General features: G+C 35.6%; 1 pseudogene; it reads right to left on the reverse strand.

The window, feature by feature from the left end:
• Nucleotides 1–20,935, reverse strand: part of LOC143668575 (E3 ubiquitin-protein ligase makorin-1 pseudogene) — a 41,980-nt pseudogene extending 21,045 nt beyond the window's left edge.
• Nucleotides 20,936–21,515: the final 580 nt, after the last annotated feature.

Below are 21,515 nucleotides of genomic sequence, written 5' to 3' on the forward strand. Positions count from 1 at the left end.
CTTTGTTGCAATTATTCTGCTCTGCCATTTAGTGCAAGTGCAGCTGCAGACATAAACAAATGGGCATGACTGTGTTCCAATAAAAATGTATTGACATAAACACGCTGCAAATTAGATGAGGATTTTTAAATTTAAATTAATTAAAATTAGATAAAATGAAAAGGTCAGTTCCTCAGTCCCAGTAACCATATTTCAAGTCTTCAACAAATACATGTGATTTGAGTCTACCATATTGGTCGGCACAGATTATACAGTCTTTTTATCACTGCAGAAAGTTCTATTGTACAGTGCTGCTCTAGAGTGTCCTTATATTGCCAACCTATTCTATCCTGGAAATAGGAAAATGAGGAAGAAGTGGCTGGATTTAATCTTTCTGAAACTCTCAAGAGAAATGGAGCAAATAATGTGGCTAGGCCATTCTAGGAAGATATATAGGGTCAATAGAACCAGTTACCTTTACCATAATCTTAACACAAACATCCATGCACTGAAGCTCAGTGCATTAAAACACTTAAATTCTTACCAGTGTCTGTGTATTAACCCACATGGTATTCAATATTTAGCAACATTTAGCATTCAAATGACTGAATAGCTACCAAAACAAAACAAACCACTGAAAATGTAAGTACTCAATGAAGGCAATTTTTTTAATCTTAATGAAGATTATGGAATAAGTTAGCAACCTTAGTATTTTCCTTTCTCTCTGTTGGCCTTTGTAATGAGACAAAACCTATAATGAGACACAACCTATGAAACTGTTTTTTTCTAAGTTCAGTTATTTGTCAAGAAAGCATTATAAAATAGTTCAGGTCTTCTAGACAAATAGATAAATCTTCTAGATAAATATAAGTTAAGAAACGAGTACACTTGGCTCTAAAGCTGGTAAGAAATCAAAGACCAACCTGATAGAGCGATGAAAGAAAGTGAACATGTATTAGACTGTCTTGTTTTAATCTGAACTATATTTGAGGGATTCCCGTTATTAGTTTAAATTAATCACACTGCACAAGTTGAATACAATGAAGAAAAATGTAAACGTGTATTACTGAGAATGATGATTCAAATAATGATTCTTCGGTAATCATTTCTGGAGAACGTAGAAATCATATATGATGATAATTTGACAAACACCTGAGACTCTGTTAAGTCTAATGTTTTTGAAGGAAAATGATATTTTCCTTCAAAAGTGTTAATGACTACTTTCAGCATTTTTCTTGGCCAAGATTTACATGCTTTGGCCACAAGCATTTTCTGTGTTAGCCAGCATATTTTATGTTTTGCGCATGTAGTTTGCAACATACTGACCTTTTCCATAATTTAATTATTATTTAAAAGAAGTTCCTTCTAACAGTAGGTACTATGTTCTTACTTTGTTCTTACTGTCATTAGTTACATACTGAATTTCAGATTGAAATTTCTAAAAATGATTAGGGGCTTCTCCTTAATAGCTATGTGCATTTTAAAATGATACAGTATTGGGAAAATGAGTGATAGTTTGATCACATTGCGTTGGTAAACAGTTTTCAGTATTTAAAACAAACTTTCTATTTGTATTTTCTCGAAAACCTGTCCTGTGACAAACTTTCTCATCTCTTTGTGTTTCACCTTGTAGATAGATCATGACTTCAGCATTTCCTTGTATTGTTGTTATTAACCTACAGATATAGGGATATGGGGAACTTTCTTATACCATCAAAGCATAAAGGGAGGCACATAACAGCAGATTATAAAGGGAAAAACACAATTCATTGCACAAATTGAGTTTTTCTAGCACCAAAAGACTATACTGACCACCAGGGGATTTAAACCAAATGTCCAAAGGAGCCTCAAAATGTCGAACCTGCTACTTAAACCGTGAGCCATTCTTTTGTGTTTATCCAATGTGATTCTTACACTGACCTCTGCATATTAGAATGACCCTATGCCCTCGCGGAAGCCTTCCCACAAGCTTCCATTATTAAATGAGTTTGTTTAGCTCTGACTTCAATTGTGATAGTAAATAGTATTTCCTACCTTAAAAAAGCGAGGATGAACTGCAGGTGGACATAGTACACTTAATGTCTCCTGTGATTTCTCCAGTTTGAAAAGGGAGTGTGAATATTATGAAAACTTACAGACACATTGGACATAGTATTTCAAAACTCTCCCTTGATCATCGGTTTAATAGCACACATTATATTTTTCTGACGCTCTTTGATTTTAGTAAATTCTCTGGAGTCTATTTCATAGGATTTTTCATTTGTTTTCTCTTTAAAAATCATTTCTTCTAGGAGAAATCCTCAAACTCGTGAAAAATTTGTATTCAATTCCAGCTCCAAGCTTCGTGTGGAACAACACTTAAGAGACCACTCGGAAGCTTCAGACCCTGAAAATACTGTGGTCCGCTTGCTTAAATAGATTGGCTGCATGAAGCATGTTACACCTGTGCTCTGCCGTCTGTGCTGATTGCCTTTTAGCTTCTGAGTGCAATTCAAGGTGATCATTTTAATCTCTAAGGCCCTGTATGGCTTGGGACCCAGTTATCTGATAAATTGCCTCTTTCCCTGGGCATGGCAATTAATAGCAGCCAGAGTGTTGCTACTAACCGTTCCCTGTTCTTAAACTGCAGAACTGAAGGCAGGAGAGTGCGTGCGCGTGTGGAGGAGATGCCCACTGGAGTGTGTGAGACCCGTATCACTGGCATTTCCTATCACTTTTCAGGTGAACAAGCATAAATATATTGACTTTGGGACCAAAGTCTTTACCTGGCTGGCTAATCTTTTTGACAATCAATTTTTAAATTGTTTTTAGCACTTTACTTATAATTTTCCTTTTTTAAAAAAAAAATGGAGTTGACATTTCGTTTTGAGAATATATCTGTAGGCCTTCTGTGGAAGGAGGACACTTTTTAACGTGAAGGTCCCTACATAACTTACATTCTCAGAAGCCTAAATTGCGGTTGGGTTCAATGAAAAGTGAAGTAGTCCTGGAAAATACATACCCAGTCAATAAAGAGTCATTGAAGCGTCACTATATGCAAAGCTTTTAAGCAAGAGGGAGATGAATATAAAAGAAACTTATGTGATGAAAGCAATATATGGTTGTCCAAGGATATCTGGTACTTTAAGTCAATGTTTGCTTTTTTTGCTGCATTCAAAATTACAAAGTGGCCTTTGACAAACTTAGTGGTCTTTTCTAGTTATATGTGTTTTAGTGGGTACAATTCTGAATGCTGATATTAATGGGCATTATTGGACATTGTGTATTAGGATTACACATGAGTTAATGACATTGTTTCAGGAAATCAGTGTAACTCTAGTCACCTTCACAGAAAGGGGTGCATTGGAAGGATGTGAACATTTTATAGAATCAGAGGAAAAGCTAAATAGTCTATATTAGGAACAATAGGGATCTGGAAAAATATCATGATCTAGGAAAAGATTATAGGCATAACTTTTTAGGATGTTTCTCTAAGAATGAATCACTTTCGACTGTTTTCAGTTCCTGTATCTTTCCACTGAAGGTACAAATATCAGGGAGTGAGGCAAAACAAAACATGTTCTCTACAGAATGCAGAGACAAGATAGAGATGTCCATCTAAAACTTGACAGACGGAAGTTTCCTCAAATATACTTCATATCTGTACACTGCTGAAAGGACAACTGTCTTTACTTGTTCCCAAATACGGGCTGAGCTTCACTCAAACTTCAAAATAAATTTTGTCCCCAGTTTAGGGGGATATTGGATTTCTTACTCAGCATCCCAGGGATCTGGAAGTTATTACTGAGCCTCCCTCACACTAACAGCCTTCTCCTAGCACCTCCATTAATTGCCAAATTGTTCTTGCTAATTGATTAGCAGAGCTCTACTAATTGATTAGCAGAGTTAATAGTTCTCCCCACCTGTAACTCCTACCTCTCTTCCCAAATCATTTTTCTTTCCTTCAACTAACTCTGGCTTTAAATTCAGTTCTAGGGTGCTCACTGGTATTTTTCACTGGTAAATATCATCTAATTAGATGTAACCACCTTTCTGCAGAAGGCTTTTTTAATGCTTGTCATCTGCCTGGAAGCATAGGTTTGTTTGTTTTTTTCCTTCCCCAGTATGGTATTTTCTTTTTCTCCCCGAGTACTAGTTATGATACCTTTGAAATTAACTTATACTTTCTTTTATGAATTCACTAGTTCTTATTAAGCATCTTTAAATTAAAATTATTAAGTTCTTATTGAGCATCTCTATATGGAAAAAAACTGGTAGCACTGAACAGAATGAATTCAAACTTTAATTACAAATAGTCTAATGGAAGAAAGGGCATATTCACTAAACACGCAACAGGCAACGGCGCAAAATTATACATGGTTTAGTGCCAAAAGAGAAGTTTACAGAAACAAATAGTATAGAGGATGAGGAAAGAGAGAATCCTACATGGACATATTCAGATAAGGATGGAAGAGATGAGGTTTGATCTTGAAGCAAAAGTGAAGAATAGAACTTAGATAAATTGGTTGCAAAGAGTAGGCTGGAGGGTAATCTGAACAAATATTTACTTGAAGAGTTCATTTGATTTGTTCAGAGGACAAAGACGAAATTGGCTAGAGCCAAGAACTGAATCACTAGAGGAACAATTGGGAAATAAATTTGGAAAAATGAAATTGACATTAGATTATGAGGACGATGACCCTTCAATTTTTTCTACAATCTGTAATCTAACAGTAGCCATTGCAGCTTTTTGAGCAAGGCAAAATTTATTCTGTACTATGCAACTCAGTTATTGAAAAACTTGGCAGTGGAGAACAGAAGGATAAAGAAAGCCAAGAAAACATGTTTCTGTTTTATTTTGTTTGGCAATATTGAAAAGACCTGTGTATGTTTACCGTTTTTTTTTTTCTGATTATTTAAGAAAACTAAATAGAGGTAGAATATATAGAAAATCAGAAATAAAAAATTAAAAGTAATTAAGCTCTTAAAACTCAGAGTTTGGTTTTATTAATTTTCTAGCACAAATCTTTCAGTTTCTGAATTCACAAAATTGGAATATTTCTTTATATAGATTTTTAATTCACAAAATTGGAATACTTCTTTATATAGAGTTTTATATATTATTGTTGCATCATGAGTGTCTTCTCATTTATATTATGGCTTTGAGATAGTCAACTCTTTTATCTGGAATTGCCCAATTTCTCTAAAGAACATAAAACTTGTATCAGTATCTGGGAATCTCCTTAATGCAAAAGTTTATCCAAAGTTCTATTTTCTTTCTCTTTTCTGTCTGTATTTGCAGTATTTTAAAATCAGGGTGCAATTTTGTAGTTTACCAGTTACTGTTTAATTAAAAAAGACTACAGAATTGTATACTTTAAAAGGGCGACTTTTAAGGTATGTGAATTATATTTCAATAAATCTGTTACAAAAAATTCAATGTCCTTTCTCTCTGTTTCACATCTATTCCTGCTGCAGGAATCAGTTTATATAAAATGAAATGTTTACAAATGAAAAATTTCTGCAAAAAATTTCAGTTGCACTGGGGCATTTAAAGTTTGGGCTTTCTCAGACTTATATCTTATATTTTTCAATTTAAAAGGAAGAGTAATGGTTTCTGAAAATATTTCCTCTTGGGATTGTGGAATTTACATGTTTATGCTCCTAAAATTGCATGTACTAAAATTGGGGTCAGAGGAGAACAATTCTAGTTACGTGCTGTGTGACTCTGAAAAGCATATAATCTTTTGGGCATTTTCTTTTTTTATCTCTTTCAACAGTAAAAATGGAGGCTTTATTTATAAAACATTCCTTGGTTTTCAAAATTTTGTAGTTTGGGTTTATATTTCTTTAGATGTACCTGCCTAAAAGAATAATGAGAAATACTCATAAATAAGATCAAGCCAATGCTAAACTTCAAAATGCTAAAACACAAAGCAGAATATATACTTAATTTCTTAATGATTACTAAGCAACAAAATAGAGTATATCAACTCTATATCTTATAGAATGGTTTTCTAAAATTATTTAGTTTCTTCTGCTGTTACTCCAAATCACATGATTTATAACTTGAAATAACATTTGAAGTTCATTTAATATTTGGATGTTCAATTTCTTTTCTACAGAGAAGTTAGTTTTTTAATTCCTCAAAGACTTTGAGGTCACAAGGAACAAAGAAAGTACTGAAAGAGGAAATATCTCCCTTGGACCTTCAAAGGGAAAAACTGAGGCCAGATGACATCACTCATCTGTCTTCTCATTCTTTAAAAACAATGGAATGTTTGATTTTTTAAAGAGATCTCAGGGAGTAGCTAATCAATGCTTTGGTTTTGGAGATGAGATTATTAAGGTCTAGGAATTGTTGTGTACAGAAACTTGGGGCTCTCACTTCAGCCATTAAACTCTCCACTATACTATGCTGTTTAAGATCCAGATTTAGAATTAATTTTAATGGAATAATCCATGACATGGACTAATTTTCAAGTTTTAATCCTCATAAAAGGAATGCATTCCCTTGCAAAGAGTATTATTAAAAGAATGTAAGTTTTCAAAATGTTTATGAAGTTTTGGATGCTGAAACTATATCAGGTCTACAGGCACCTGTTCCCTTCTCACACGTTGTATGTTTATGTATTCGTTGGGTGGTCCTAGTCATCTAACATCATAATATGCAGGATGAATATGAATATTAGTGCACTTTCCTAATACATCAATGATAGGATTTTTTGTTTTGTTTTTTTTTTTTTGGCATGGGCAGACACCAGGAATTGAACTCAGGTCTCCAGAATGGCAGGCGAGACCTCTGCCATTGCACCACCATTACCCACCCATCAATGATAGCTTAATGAACTCTTTGATTATTTGCATCGATCTCACAAGACAGGTAACCAAAAACCAACTACTTGCTATCATTAAAATTTTACAAAGCTGAAAATCAAGTCTCTCCTACTCTATTTTCAAAATGATCGTTATCTGGCAATATTTTAATATATTTCTGATTGTAGTTGTTTATTTTGTAGCTATATATACATTGATATTCAGACTACATAGTAACATTTATAAATTATATATATAGATATATAAGATATAAGCATACTATTTAATATGATTGAAATAACCACCATATAAACATAAATATATATATTTGAAATATATATATATGAGTGGATACTGGTGATACTGGTATCGTAAAATAGCATGTAGGATATTTTTAATTTGGATTCCTAATTAAAAATAGGGAGGTCTAATTTTCCTGGAAAAAATTCATTTGTTTGACAATGGCATGAAACCATGAAAATTATTCTGATGAATTAGCCCAAAATTACTAACTGTCACAAATGGAAATAATTTAGGAGCATGGAAGTCATACCTGATTATAATCTCCTTAAATAACTTTTGAAGAAATTTTTTAAAAATCAGAAGTATTAAAATATGTGGCTGCTACATTCAATTTTATTTTAAGTCCAAATCTTTACTCTAGAATATCTCTTTTTCTAAAAGTAGTTATTTTTATCATTGACTCTTCTCTTTCCTACCTGTTTTTGTGGGAGCACTACCTTTATCTTTATTATAATTAGCCCTTCTCTTGTAACTGGAGTCCCTTTCTATGCTTCATGGATTATTTTCACTTCCTAGGTACCAAAACAAGCACCATACAATGGGTTGTCTTAAACAATGGAAAATTATTGGTTTACAGTGTGAGACTATAAGAAGTCCAAAAATCAAGGCATCATAAGGCAATGATTTCTCCAGAAGATTGTGGCCCCCTGGGGCTGGCTGGTAGCGAGCCCGAGTCCTTGGTTTTTCTGTAGCATGGCCGTGTACACAGCAACCTCTCCTAGCTTCTCCTTACTCTTCCAGGTTGCACTGAATTTCAGCTTCTGGCTGCTACTTCTGCCCCCTCTCTCTCTCTGTACGTAGCCTTCCCTAGAGGTCTTCAGTAAAAGGATTAAGACGCATCCTGAGTCAGGTTGCCTGTACTCTGACTGAAGGAATACTGTGGAAAGGTCCTATTCACAATGGGTTCATGAACCCAGAAGTGGATTAAGTTTAAGAATCTATTTTCTGGGGTACACAGCGCCAAACCACCACACAAATCTATGAAATGATTCTGAACATTGGAGATAAAAAAACGAAGTTCAGATTATTATAATTATAAAATATTTATAACAGGTGTATGTTTATTTGGTGATGCACATTTAATAGAAATGTAATCTGTTGATTGCTTAAATTATGTGACATCTTAGTTTAGCTCATATCTGGTCCATGTGTTTACTATATACTTTTTTTTCCCTGGAATTTCTAATTGTCTTCATTTTCTCTTGTTTACACAAAGTGTTATGTAGTTTTACTGCATCATCATGAACGCATGATCTCCTTAACTTTACCAGTTGCTAATTGGAATCCACTTTCTTCTGAGGCTCTACATTTCAAAAAGTCTGACTTTCACCTTTAATATCAATGTAACTTTTACTTTCTAGAAGTGCTGCAATCTGTCATTATATCCTACTTACTAGGGAGCCAGAAATATTATCTGAAGTAATCGATCAAGAAATAGACCTCTGTAGGCATTATTTAAGGTTATAAATAGTAAAAAGACAAAAAGTTAGAAAGTATCTGCATACATTTTGTAAGAGAGGGGAGGGAGCTGTGAAAGGTAATAAAATACATCCTTTTTATTTTGGTGAAACTATTGATAACATCTAAATTGATTTTTTAAAAAGGATGATATAAGCATACTACTCAGAATTATTGAAGTGATTACAATGAAGGAAAAACTAGAAATGGTTCAACATGGTTTTGTCCAGAAAAAGGACTGCAGGTATGGAAGAGAAACTTTTACTTTTCATTTTTTTCAGCTACATTTTTGAAACTTTGTTACTTTATGTCTCTTTTACTCTTATAATAATAATGAAAGATAACCTCTTTGGAAAGAAGAAAATCTTTTTCATGCCATGAAACAAAGGTATCTAAAATAGAGCTTTTTTCTTACCAAAGGGAAAATTACAGAATAAATATTTTTTAAATTCTCATCCATCTTATGTCACATTAAAAAATGTTTATTGAGGACCATCTGTATGACAGGAATTGGATTTAGTGTTGGAGAAACTGTGGTGAACAAGACAATGGTGCTACTTTCCCTCAAAGACATCGCAGTCTAGAACAGTGTACAGACAAATAAAGAAGCACAGAGACTCTGCTGCAGGAGAAAAAGTACGATAAAATTACAACAGAGGGAAAATTAACCCAGATTTCAGATGGCAGGGAGGCCTTCACAGGAAGAGGGGAACTAAGTTGAAGGTTGAATAGAAAGACAGATGTTACTGAAAATGACACCTCTCACCTCATGCCATCCTTACCTCGATACACTGTCCTTTATGTTTACCTTCTTATTTTCTCAACAGTGTCAAAAAAAATTTTTCTTTTCCTGAAGAAAATGAAACCAAACCAAACCAAGCACACACACACACACAAAGCAAACACACCCATAAAGACCTTCAAATTTCACAATCCTCTTTATCATCCTAAAGCATCAGATAAGATTCCTCATACCTATAAACAATGAAAAGGTTATGGCAGTACATCTATATCCTATTCTATGATTTTCAATAAAAACAGTACCATTGACCCTCATAATGCTGTTTAACAAGCTCCCACAAAATTTCAGCAATTTACTACATTAAATATTTATTTATGTGTTTATACAGACAGCTGAGAGTCAGCTGATCTAAGTTTGGCACAGCTGTCTGGCTCTGTTAATCTCAGCTGGCCTTTCTCAAGTACTTTGGGGGTCAGCTGGAGCTCAGATGATCTAGACCAGGCTCTGTGTGAAAACTTTGGTTTGGCTCCATCTGCCTCTGCTGCTACTCCTGGGACCAGCAGGCTAGCCCGGGCATATTCTTTTTAAAGAGATGGCAAGGGTACAAGGAGTGGTGAAACATGCAAGGGCTCCTAAGGCCTAGGCTCAGAGCTGGCATACTAATGGTATGCCTTATTTTCTTAACCAAAGTAAGCCTCATTGTTAAATTGTAAGCCAAGAAAAAGGAATATATACTCTTCCCCTTCAGTAGAAGAATCTGAAAAGTCAAAAAGCAAAGAGTGTAGATATAAGGAGGAGTGAAGAACCAAGGCAATTGATACCAGTATACAAATACTAAAAATAAACTAATTGTAAGGATGCCCAATTAAAAAGGTTCACTTATAACTGGTGCATGGCTATATTGGGATAACACATCAAAATATTTTCAAAAGCCCTTGATTTCCTTGTAGTCCTAAGCATTTGCTAAAAATTGCCTACTGGATTATCTCGCCTTGCCTCCTGCAGAAGATTTAAGTTTCAATAGATTATAAAGTTAAATACCCCAATAACTATAAGCACAATTTGATTACCAAACAAACCAGGTGAAAGAATAATACTGAATAATATCATAGATTATTATTCATAAAAAATACCACTAAGAATAGAACTTTTTATCTTGAATCAGAAGATTTTAGTGGTATGATATTTTACAAATCATGCAAGTTATCTCTTGGCTATGAATGAAATGTAGTGATACTTAAACTAGTGAATGTGATATTTAAAAAGTAAAATAAGCCACTTAACAGAATTTCTGTTAGATAGCAGATGTTCAGTAAGGTGTGTTGTGATTGAATTGTTGATCTCTAATTCTTTGGGATTTAGAATGAATTAGTTAGGCTCCTGTAGCTTTAGTTTTCTCATCTGCAAAACTGAGAAAATTATAATAACTATTTTAAAAGGTGAAATGAGGATTACATTAGTTAATACATAAAGTAATGTGGTTAGAACAGTGCCTGGCATATACTAAGCAATAAATACATGTGTACATGTTGGTTGTTATTATCATTACCATTATTATTATTTTCATTATTATAAAATATGTTTAAAATTGCATATGGCACATACATGATCAGCAAGAATAATGAGCAATTTCATGGATTATAAATTCCTAATCATTCTCATATGTAATGTTAAATGCCTTCATGGAAGTTATTAAAATATGCAAAAATGTCCATCCTTTTATTACTCAAAAGGAGTTATCAGTATTAATGATATGTTTGCCCACTCCAGAGAGAAAATTGCTTACTAAAAAGCAAAGTTAGTATATGGTCCCTAAATGTTACAAGCTTAAAATTGAGGTATAGGTTAAAGAGGTATGTTTGAAACATTAACAAAGCAGGCATGCAGTTAATTCTTAAATGGTACCTTCTTTAATATGTTCTCTAGAAATTAAATAATGGTGAAGATAAATAGGGAAGATGCTAAAGGGTGATAGAACAGAACTGTAAATCTGAATTTGGATAGATTGTCCACAGAAACAATGTTACAGTTGGGGGAAATAGTAGGCTTTAGCTCAAGGGGCAATGAGGTGACTGCAACTGTTTAGGTTGTGATGGTAGATGAATTTAGAAGGACAAGGTAAGGCCAGATTTAGGGAAACTTGAAATGTCAAGAATTCAAATACTATATTTTAGCCCAAAGGTTAAATATTCGTCAATTTACTTTGTTTTAAAAATACTTTGATTATTCTTTACATTCATTAACCTAATATATATACTAAAGTAACCCAGGATTTAATAACTTTATCACACTTATATAACATGTGAGTATAGACTATAGAAGATTCTGAACATAAATGGGATTTCAAGACATTAGTTTTCTGTTGAAATCAGCCATTCTAATTGGATTTTCCCTTTAATGATCACATGAATTCCTCCTGATCTCAGAATAGCTACTTAGATGGCTAAATGTGTTGTTTAATTTTAATGATTGTAACTTGTATGCTTTTTTTCAAGTCTCCGTTATGACTACAAATAGGAAATGAAACAGAAAATTGAAGTTCATTGAGATCGTATAGGTGAACCAATACAAAACCACAATGCAATAGCATTTCACATTTACTAGAATGGCAAGTATCAAAAAAATCAAAACAAAACTACAGGTTTTGGAGAGGATATGGAAAAATAGGAACACTTTATTCACTGCTGGTGAGACTGTAGAATGGTGCAGCCTCTGTGGAAGACAACTTGGTGGTTCCTCAGGAAGCTACGTATAGAATTGCCGTATGATCTGACCATCCGCCTATGAGTGTATACTCAGAAGAACTGAAAGCCAGGGCATGCACAGGCATTTGCACACCAATACTCATAGCAGCTAGTCACAGTTGCCAAAAGATGTAAACAGCCCAAGTGTCCATCAACTGACGAACAGATATACAAAATGTGGTGTGTAGGTTCAATGAAATATTATTCAGCTGTAAGAGAAAATGAAGTCCTGATGCATGTGACAACACGGATGAACCTTGAGGATGTTAGGTTGAGTGAAATAAGCTGGTCACAAAAGGGCAAATATTGTACTGCTTCATTAAAATGAATTAATTATAATGAGAAAGTTTTGGAACTAAAATCTGGAGTTTAAGTTACCAGGAGATAAAAAGAGGACAGAGTTTTTTATAAGTTTGTGTGTGAATGTTTGGAAATGAATAGAGGTGATGGTAGCACATTACTGTAAGGGTAACAAACAATGCTGAATTACGTGTGTGAGTATGGTTGAAAGAGAAAGTTTAGGGTCATGTACGTCATTAGAAGGAATGCTAGAGGATAAAACATGGGATTGTGTAACAGTGAACCTTGTCACGGATGATGACTGTGGTTAATGGTGCAAACATAACAATATTCTTCCATGAACTAGAACAAATGTATGTCACTAATAGCAGGTGTTAATAATAGGGTTGTATATGGGGAAAATGCAACTAATGCAAATTATAGGCTATAATTAACAGTAATATTGTAATATCCTTGCATCAATTGTAACAAAGGTACTATAACAATCGTAAGTGTCAGTAGGAGAGTATAAGGGGTATGAGATTTTCTTTTTGAGTAATGAGAATATTCTCAAATTGATTGTGGTGAGGAATGCACACCTCTGTGATTAGATTAAAAGCTGTGTTAAAAAAAGAGTTAAATGACTTGCCCAAGATGATGAGTATTCAGCAGAAGAGCAGGGGTTTAAACCAACCTAGTCTAACATCAGTTTGTCATCTTAAAAGTCTCCATTATACTTTTTCTGGAGCAATGATTGTGAACATGATTTTATTAACATTTCCTTCAGTGTGCCAAAATTTAAGAAGTCTAATCCTAAAGGATTTCAATCAGACCAGATTTGGATCATACCAAAACTCCCCAAAATTTATCTCATTGATATCATTATTTTTATTCCACATATGGCCCAAACAATGATCCATTTATTCCCCAAGATTATAACTTCAACTATGCAGAAATTAGCACTCCCAAATTATCATTAAATGAGATATAATTTTTGCAAGCAGATGTTGTTTTAAATGTTTTTTCAAAGAAACTAGTTTTATGTTTGTCATTTTATGTTATGTATGTACAGACAACATAGTAAGAATACTGAATCCTGCCTAATTTAACCACAGCAGCCAAACAAAACTCTGTGATGGAATCTAGAACAAAAATAATCTGCTAATATTTCTCATTTCCAGATTGGTTTCAAGCAAAAGTTTTAGTTATTTTTCCACACTTGTTTTTAAAGTTTCTAGTGTAACTACATTCTATTCCATTTATTTCTAATGTTAGCACCATTCATTGAGCAGGAAATAAAAAGTCTATGAAGATCATTTCAACCTATTGTTCTGTAAGTTCCTTAATCATAAAGGACTGTTTTGTCTCAGAACAACTGCAGTGCACTGTTTGCAATTATGGAGACATCTCGGTGGAATTACAAGCACCAAGAGAGGAAAGCTCTATGATCTGGCTGTGATTGAGAAAGAAAGAACATGTCAATGAAAATTCAGTACCCTTAGAAACTACAAATATTCTGGGTTTTGAATTAACTAAAAATTCAGAGAAAGATGGAGTTGATTAATCTCGAAGACACTCTTTCTGAAAAGTACAGATTTCAAGCATTTTTATAAAGGAGCCTTTCATTAATTAACATCAAATAACTTCTACCCTACTGTTTTGATGAGTTGTGTAAATGTATCAGACTACACAAATTAAATTTCCTTTGAAAAATTCAAGGTTTAAATAAGTAGGGGATGGGTGGTTGATTCAAATCATTTGGGGTTTTATTGACCCCAAAGCATTCAAACATCAAATTGAGGTATTGGTTTAGTGACGATACCCAGTGTAAAAACTTAGGGACATATTTCTATTGTTTCTCAACAAACATAATTATTTTGGAATCAGTTAATATTACATAATATGAGACAGTGCAGCAAACATTTTTCACTTATATTTTTGATAAAATCTTATGCTAATTTTATCTGGTTATCCACATAACCAGCTTCCATTTGCATGCATTAAATTCTGCTTCTCAATTAGAATTAACTTGCCTTTCCAGAATTTGGTTAGAGTCAAGGGTGATGAAGTCCGCAGGGAAGTGTGCAGGTGGAGAACCAGGAAATTATACCCTTGAGAAGCTCTGGAGTTTTTAATCATTGAGAGCTGACCCATAATGACTGATGAAAACACTCTGCTCCTCACTAGTGACTTGCAGATAGTGGAACTAGTTCAAACTAATGTTAACTTCTTTCTTCCTTAATTTATCAAATGTGTTTGTATGCATATATATATATATATATGAATGATTTAAACAGTAGTGCAAATCTTATATCTGTTGTTAGTGAGCATTAAAATGCTTAAGTTGTGGCTAGTTTTCACGTGAAGAATTACCCTACAAAGCCTTTCACCAGGAAGATCAAATGAAAAGCTTATGTTCTGTTATTTACCGCACTCCGAACATGAATATACACACACACACACAGACATGCATGCACATTTTTCCCTGACACTTTTGGCAATGTTCCTTAATATTAGCATGGTAACTGATACAACTATTTTTCTTTCCTATATAATATAATATATACACATAATATATATTTACAGTGTACATGCCTGTCTATATATACATATATATCTGACTGAGAAAGGATATCAAATAAATAATAGGACACATAATTATGAATCATAAATGACATTTAGTCTGTTATCTTATTATGATTTGTAAGGTGCTTTGAGCATGCAGCTGATGATAGGAGAGACACAGACCTGGCAAGCTGAGAAAAGTCAGAGATATCTTTCCTATATTTCCCCCACAGTCTGTAATCTATGTTTACATAATTCATTTTTGTTTGAGAGGGGCAGTGACTCCTTCTTCCCTCCTTTTTTCCCCCCATTGGTTGAAAAATCTCTAAAGGTCTTTTTAATTGACAAGAACATTTATCTCAGTTCAATTTTAAAGCTATATTATCCTGTTAACAATGAGATGGCTAAAATAACATTTTAAACATGGATTGCATTCAAAATATTTTTATTTTCACTTTGGTTATTAAATAGTGCGCTTCATGTTAGTAACTGTGGTTTTGTTTGCTTTACCTTCTATATTAAAGAATTAATATCTCTGATAAAAACATATGAACATAATTTCTAAATCATGTTAATACATTCAGTCATTTGTAGAAAATATATTTTAGGGCGGGGCCACAGTGGCTCAGTGGCAGAGTTCACGCCTGCCATGTCGGAGACCCGGGTTCATTTCCAGGTGCCTGCCCACATGAGACAAAAAAAGAAAAGAAAATATTTGGGAAGAGATTATTTTAAAGCCTGTTAGCATGGTTATTAAGGAAAATTTGGGAATATTCTATCTTGTAAGAACAGCATAAGTAAGATGATGGCTGTGGATGGTTATATAACTTGAGACTTGATCATCTGGCTTTAAAAATAGCACTTGGTATAAAATGCATGTATTGATGCAGTTAGGTCATTCAATTATAATTATTTCTGAAATTAGACAATTCATACTATTGTCAAGTAAATGGTTTAAATAATTCTGTCATTTGTATGTATACATATATGTGTGTGTATGTCTGTGCATATATATATATTTATATTACATTTAGAACACTCACAAATAAAAGAAAAGCCCCAGAGCTAATTCATAATTTTCTATGAGTATTATTATATTACAAAGGGAAAATTAAAATTTTACTTTCATGTTAATTATGGACATTTAAAAGTAATATAAACAGAAATATGTCAATAACATTTGAAAATTGATCGTCTCACAAATAATCATTTGCAGATATGTTTTAAAATTATAAATATGTTAGCTATATAAATGGATTAGAATAAATGAAATCCATTTTGGCTATCTGACTTCACAGTTTTCAGTATTTGAAATTAAGCAATTATATACCTGGTGGCATATAATTATAATACATTACATTCCTCAAACATGAGGAATAAGGGTGACAGCTGCTTAAACTGCTTCCTGCTGTTTCAGGATGTAGGTAATGGGTTGAAGATTGTAACTGCTTAGCTTGGAGTTGCAAGGCATCTCTGTTTCTGGGATCATTCGGCTAAGCCATCATCATTACTTTGTTGGTCATCCTGTTCTAGCAGAGTTGGGGTAAAATATGAAAACAGTTTAAAGAGGAGAATACTGATAATAATTAGAATAAGGACTGATAATCCTGATTGTAATATGGTTCTGAACAAAGACCTGATTCCCAAGGGGAGTCAACTAAACAAATGAAATGGAGGAGAGCTTATTTCCATAGCATTAATCTGATTTTTATAGGAAATAATATGATTGTAACATTAGCAGACTCCTCAGGAATGAAAGCAAAACATTCAGTTTTGATTATAGCACAAGTACCACTCTGGGTGGCAGTGAGTATAGCTAGGGCGATTTGGTTTTGGAGTGCAGCTTTACACATGAGGGTGACCTCTGTGTTTAACAGGGAAATACAATAGAAACTATCAATTAGGACTTGTTAGTAAATTTATTAAGGGCTTCGATGTGACTGATGACATCTTCAGTGCTTATTGATGGAATAAATTAGGCCTGCAAGATTGTCACACCAATGGAAGCCTGCTCATGCCCATCTGGCTTTCAATAAGGGTAAATCAGTAGAAGGGGGAGGAATATTACAACTAGTCCCTTGGGTCCACGGTAGCCCAAGGTACATCATCCCAGCCACCCTGGAGAAACCTGGGTTATAGATTAGTGCCGCATTTCCACTGGATTCCATTTGGAGCTATCCAATAAGTACCAGGACATCTTGACCAATCAATTTCAAGCTGGTCACTTTCTCACCATATAGTAGTTTTATGACACTGTTCTGGAGACAATCAGCCCATTTTGAAGGTATTATAAGGATACTGCTCCTTGGAATAGTCTATATGTTTCAAAAAAAGGAGGGCCATTTGGTTTAAGTGGCCATACACGGGGGTTATCCATATCTTGCCATCCCAGAGTTCCATGTATCCTTCTTTGTCCCTAACAGTTAAGTTTCATCCTTAAGTGATTGTTTTGCACATTGTCTGGTCATTTTGTCAGTTATGTTATAGAAAGAATCGACCCTATGTCCAGGGCATTCATATCAATGGGCCAATCATTTGGGTCAACATTAGTTAGGTCTGTAGTTCTAAGGATCATTGATTGGTCTTGTTTTTCTTTAAATTTTTTATGGCTGCCCAGTCCTTTCCCTGAAGGGGTGAGAGACATCTAGCTTTTAATAAGGTAAATCAGTAGAAGGGGGAAGAATGCTACAAGTAGTCTCTTGAGTCCACAGTAGCCCAAGGTACATTGTCTCAGCCACCCTGGGGAAACCTGGGCCTTAGTTTAGTGCCAGAAGAGATAGGTAGGGTAGACCAGAACACTGGAAAGTGGGAGTTGACCACATACACAGCAATTGGATTTAATCATAAGATGGCATAGGAGCATGCCCATCGAAGAAAAGCATTACCATTAGGAGCCCATTTAGTCATATATGAAGATAATGAAGATAGTGAAGAGCAAAAGCAGTAGATCATAATGAATGGGGTTATTGAAGGAACAAGGAACTGAAGTACGGCTATAATATTGTAAGCTGCAAGTGAAGTGGTCCCACCCATCAGGCAGAAGGATTTCTTCTTAAGAAGTAGTTTTATATCTGTGATAGGTTCACAGCTATAACTTGGAGGTGAGAAGTTTTGATCTGGGTGGTGTGAGCTTTCAATGGATGGTCTTCCTAATATTTCTACTTCATATAATGCATTCATATATCATTTCTGGTTCATTTTTTCAATTTTTCCTGAATACTGTAATTTCCATGATACATACAATTTCCAACAAATTCCTAAGGTGCCAAAAACTTCCTCAGTTATTTTAGCAATAAATGTCACTTTAAATGTAGTATGGCAGATCAAATCAAGGAATAATTTCTTTTAATAATACTTTAACTTCTTCTGGGGGCTAAAGTTCTGCAAGGAAAATCTTCAACCTATCCAGAGAAGGTATCTACAAATACAAGCTAGTACTTATAATTTCCTCAGGCTTTTGGCATGACAAAATCTATTTGTCAGTCTTCTCCTGGTTTCATTCCACTTGCTTAGATTTCCTTTAGGGAGGAGGAGGATCTGTCCTTGGGTTTTGTTTGGCAAAAAATGAGACATTCTTGTGTCACCTTCTGAATAGTTTTCTGCATGTTTGGGCCCACTAAAAACTTTCACAACCGTTGAAACATTGCGTCCTTTTCATAGTGAGTTCCTTGATTCAGGTGAGCAATAATAGTCTTCATTAAATGTGCTGGCACTATTAATATTCTTTCCTCATTATAAAGCCAACTTTCTTGGGTTACCCAAAATGGTTTGTCTTGCCATTCCTGGGGGTTAGAGAACCCACCTGGGAATCCTGATTCTTCAGCCCTGCATAAGTCTTCTGAGGAGCAATGTGGCTTAAAGTGTTCTAAGTCTAGACTGGGTATCAGGACTGCAATAACCTCTGGGTTTTGAGTTTTCGCTGCCCATTTAACTCCTTGGTCAACAAGCTTGTTTCCCTTTGCTAATAGACTGTCAGTATCCTAATGTCCTGGACAGTGAATAACTGTGAAGTTCTGTGGCAGCATAATGGGTGTTTTATTTGCTTTATCCCTGATGTCAATAGGCCCCTTTCCTTACAGACGGCCCCATGTGCATGGACCAGTGAAAAGGCATACTTGGAGTCACTGTATATGGTGGCTTTTTTTTGTCTCCTAAGTGTAAGGCTCTGGTTAGGGCTATAAATTCTGCTTACTGAGTGGACATACCTAGAAAAAGGACTTTAGCCTCGAGAGCTGCTTGTAGAGTTACTATGGCATACTCAGCATTTGGGAGTCCTTGACTCATGAAGCTACTCCCTTTGGTAAACATTACCAGGTCTGGATTCTTTAGGGGTTGGCCCATGAGGTCAGGATAGCTAGAATAAACCTCTTCAATTATTTGTATATAGTCATGGATAGGTTCTTCCTGAGCACTGGGAAGCAATGTGGCCAGGTTTAAGGAAAAGACTGCCTTTAGCTTTACATTTGGATTATATAATAGCCTGGCTTGATATTTGCCTCGTCTCCCAAGGGTAAACCCACACTCCTCTTCTGTTCTAGGAGGAGTAACACACAGTAAAGAGTATGAACAGTAGTGGGGTGCCCCAAAGTGAACTTTTCAGAGTTTTGTTGCAAATCAGAGGTAGTATGACTGCCTGGAGTCATACTGGCCATTCTTGTGTTACTGGGTCCAGCCGCTTGGTATCTTTTTTGTTTGTTTGTTTTCTTTTCCATGGGCAGGCACCAGGAATCGAGCCCGGGTCTCTGGCATGGTAGGCGAGAACTCTGCTTGCTGAGCCTCCGTGACCTGCCCTGCATCCAGCTGTTTGGAAAAATAAGGCAACCAGCTACCAGGTGCTGCTAAGATTCAGAGTTAGAACCCTCAAGCTTATCCCTTGTCATTCAGGAATAAACAGGTCAAAAGTTTTTGATGTCTGGGAGCTGTAGGGCTGGAACTGTTACAGGTGTTTTTTTATGGCATAGAATGCTCTGTGGGTATTCAGCAGTCCAGTCTAGATTTCATTCTCTCCTACTTTTAGGGCCTCGTACAGTTTGGCTAAGAGTCCAAAATTTGGACTCTAAATCCAACAGAATCCTGCCATTCCAAGAAACCCTCAGAGCTATCTCTTGCTTCAGCTATTCTGGCCAAAGCTTTTCTCTTGTCCAGTAACAAGTTCTTCTGTTCTTTTGATAACTCAAATCTTAGATATTTTGTGGTAAGTTGTGACATTTGGAACTTTTTGTTAGATACCGTGTATCCACGGTCTACCAGAAAGTTTAGGGTAGGGCAGTGTTCACATCTGAAGCTTTCTCAGATGTGCTGGCATTAAGATGTCATCTGCATATTGCATAAAAGCCTTGTATTGAAGCTGGAGATCCCTCAGAAACCAAGGTTTCCCCAAACAGTGTAGGGCGTTTTTAAATCCTTGAGGGAGCACTGTCCAGTCATACTGTTGCTTTATATCAATTTTGGGATCTTCCCATTCAAAAGCAAATTGCTCCTGGGATGCTGAACTTAGTGGCATACAATAAAAGGCATTTTGAGGTCCAGCACAGTGAATGAGCAGTGGTCCCCAGTTAAGGTGGTAAGTAAAGTGTAAGGGTTAGATACTGTGGGATAAATGCCTCTTACTATTAGATTAATTGCCCTAAGTCGTGTACAAATTGATACTTGTTAGTACCAGCTTGTGAACAGGTAGAAAGAGGGTTTTGTATGGGGTCCAGCAAGATTGAATTAGCAGATGCTGGAGAAAATAATTAATTACTGGCTCTATACCTTCCCTCACCTTCCTCTGTAAAGGGTATTATTTCTGATGAGGAATTTTCACATTAGGCCGAATTTTTACCTTGATGAGTAGAGGTACTTTGGCCCTCGCAGGCAAAGCGACAGCCTATGCTTCAGGGCTTCACTTTTGGGGATGTCGTCTGGGGCTCGCAGCTAAGTTCCTTTCCTGAAAGCCACAAGGCAGTTTGGAGTTACACTCTTGATCAGGAGGAACTTCAATGTTGACTGTTTCCAAGATAAAGCTTTCCTGGGCATTCATTTTACTTAGCAAGTCCCACTCTGGCAATGGTGTTGGACATGCCGGCATATAGAAAGCTGTATTTTAGATGGGTGTCCTCTAGCTGGCACTGGAGTGCTGCAGGAAAGACTTGTGAGTTAGGGCTCCAGAAAGTCCAGTAATAGCCACAGGTTTTGGAGACGGACAGCCCTGTTTCTCATTCAAAGCACAATAAGTTGCTCAAGTGTCATTTAGAAAGTTTATAAACTTCTTTTCCACCAACACAGGTACCTGGGGGTTCTTGCAGGGATGTGGATGTGTGAAGTTGGATTGAAAGGTGCCCCAGGGCCCTGTCAATCCTGATCACTCTTGCTTTCTGCAAGTTGGGGCATTTGAATCACTGTAGAATATCCCTCTTTTAGATGATTTGGACATTCATTCTCCCAGGGATCTTCCTCTTTACGTAGACACTCTGCTGTGGCCCTAGAGGGTGGGGGCTCTTTTGGTGGTCTTACCCACTGGTGTCCACCTGCACTCTTGGGGGTTCCTGTTCTTCTCGGTGCAGACAGGTCATGGCTAATGGCGGCTCCCAGTAGGGCAGCTTGGCATTTCATTTGCTTCTCCTGGAACTGGCCTCCATTTTTGTAGACCTTGAAGGCTCTCATCCAGC

Source organism: Tamandua tetradactyla, chromosome 24 (assembly GCF_023851605.1).
Source record: "Tamandua tetradactyla isolate mTamTet1 chromosome 24, mTamTet1.pri, whole genome shotgun sequence".
NCBI lineage: Eukaryota > Metazoa > Chordata > Mammalia > Pilosa > Myrmecophagidae > Tamandua > Tamandua tetradactyla.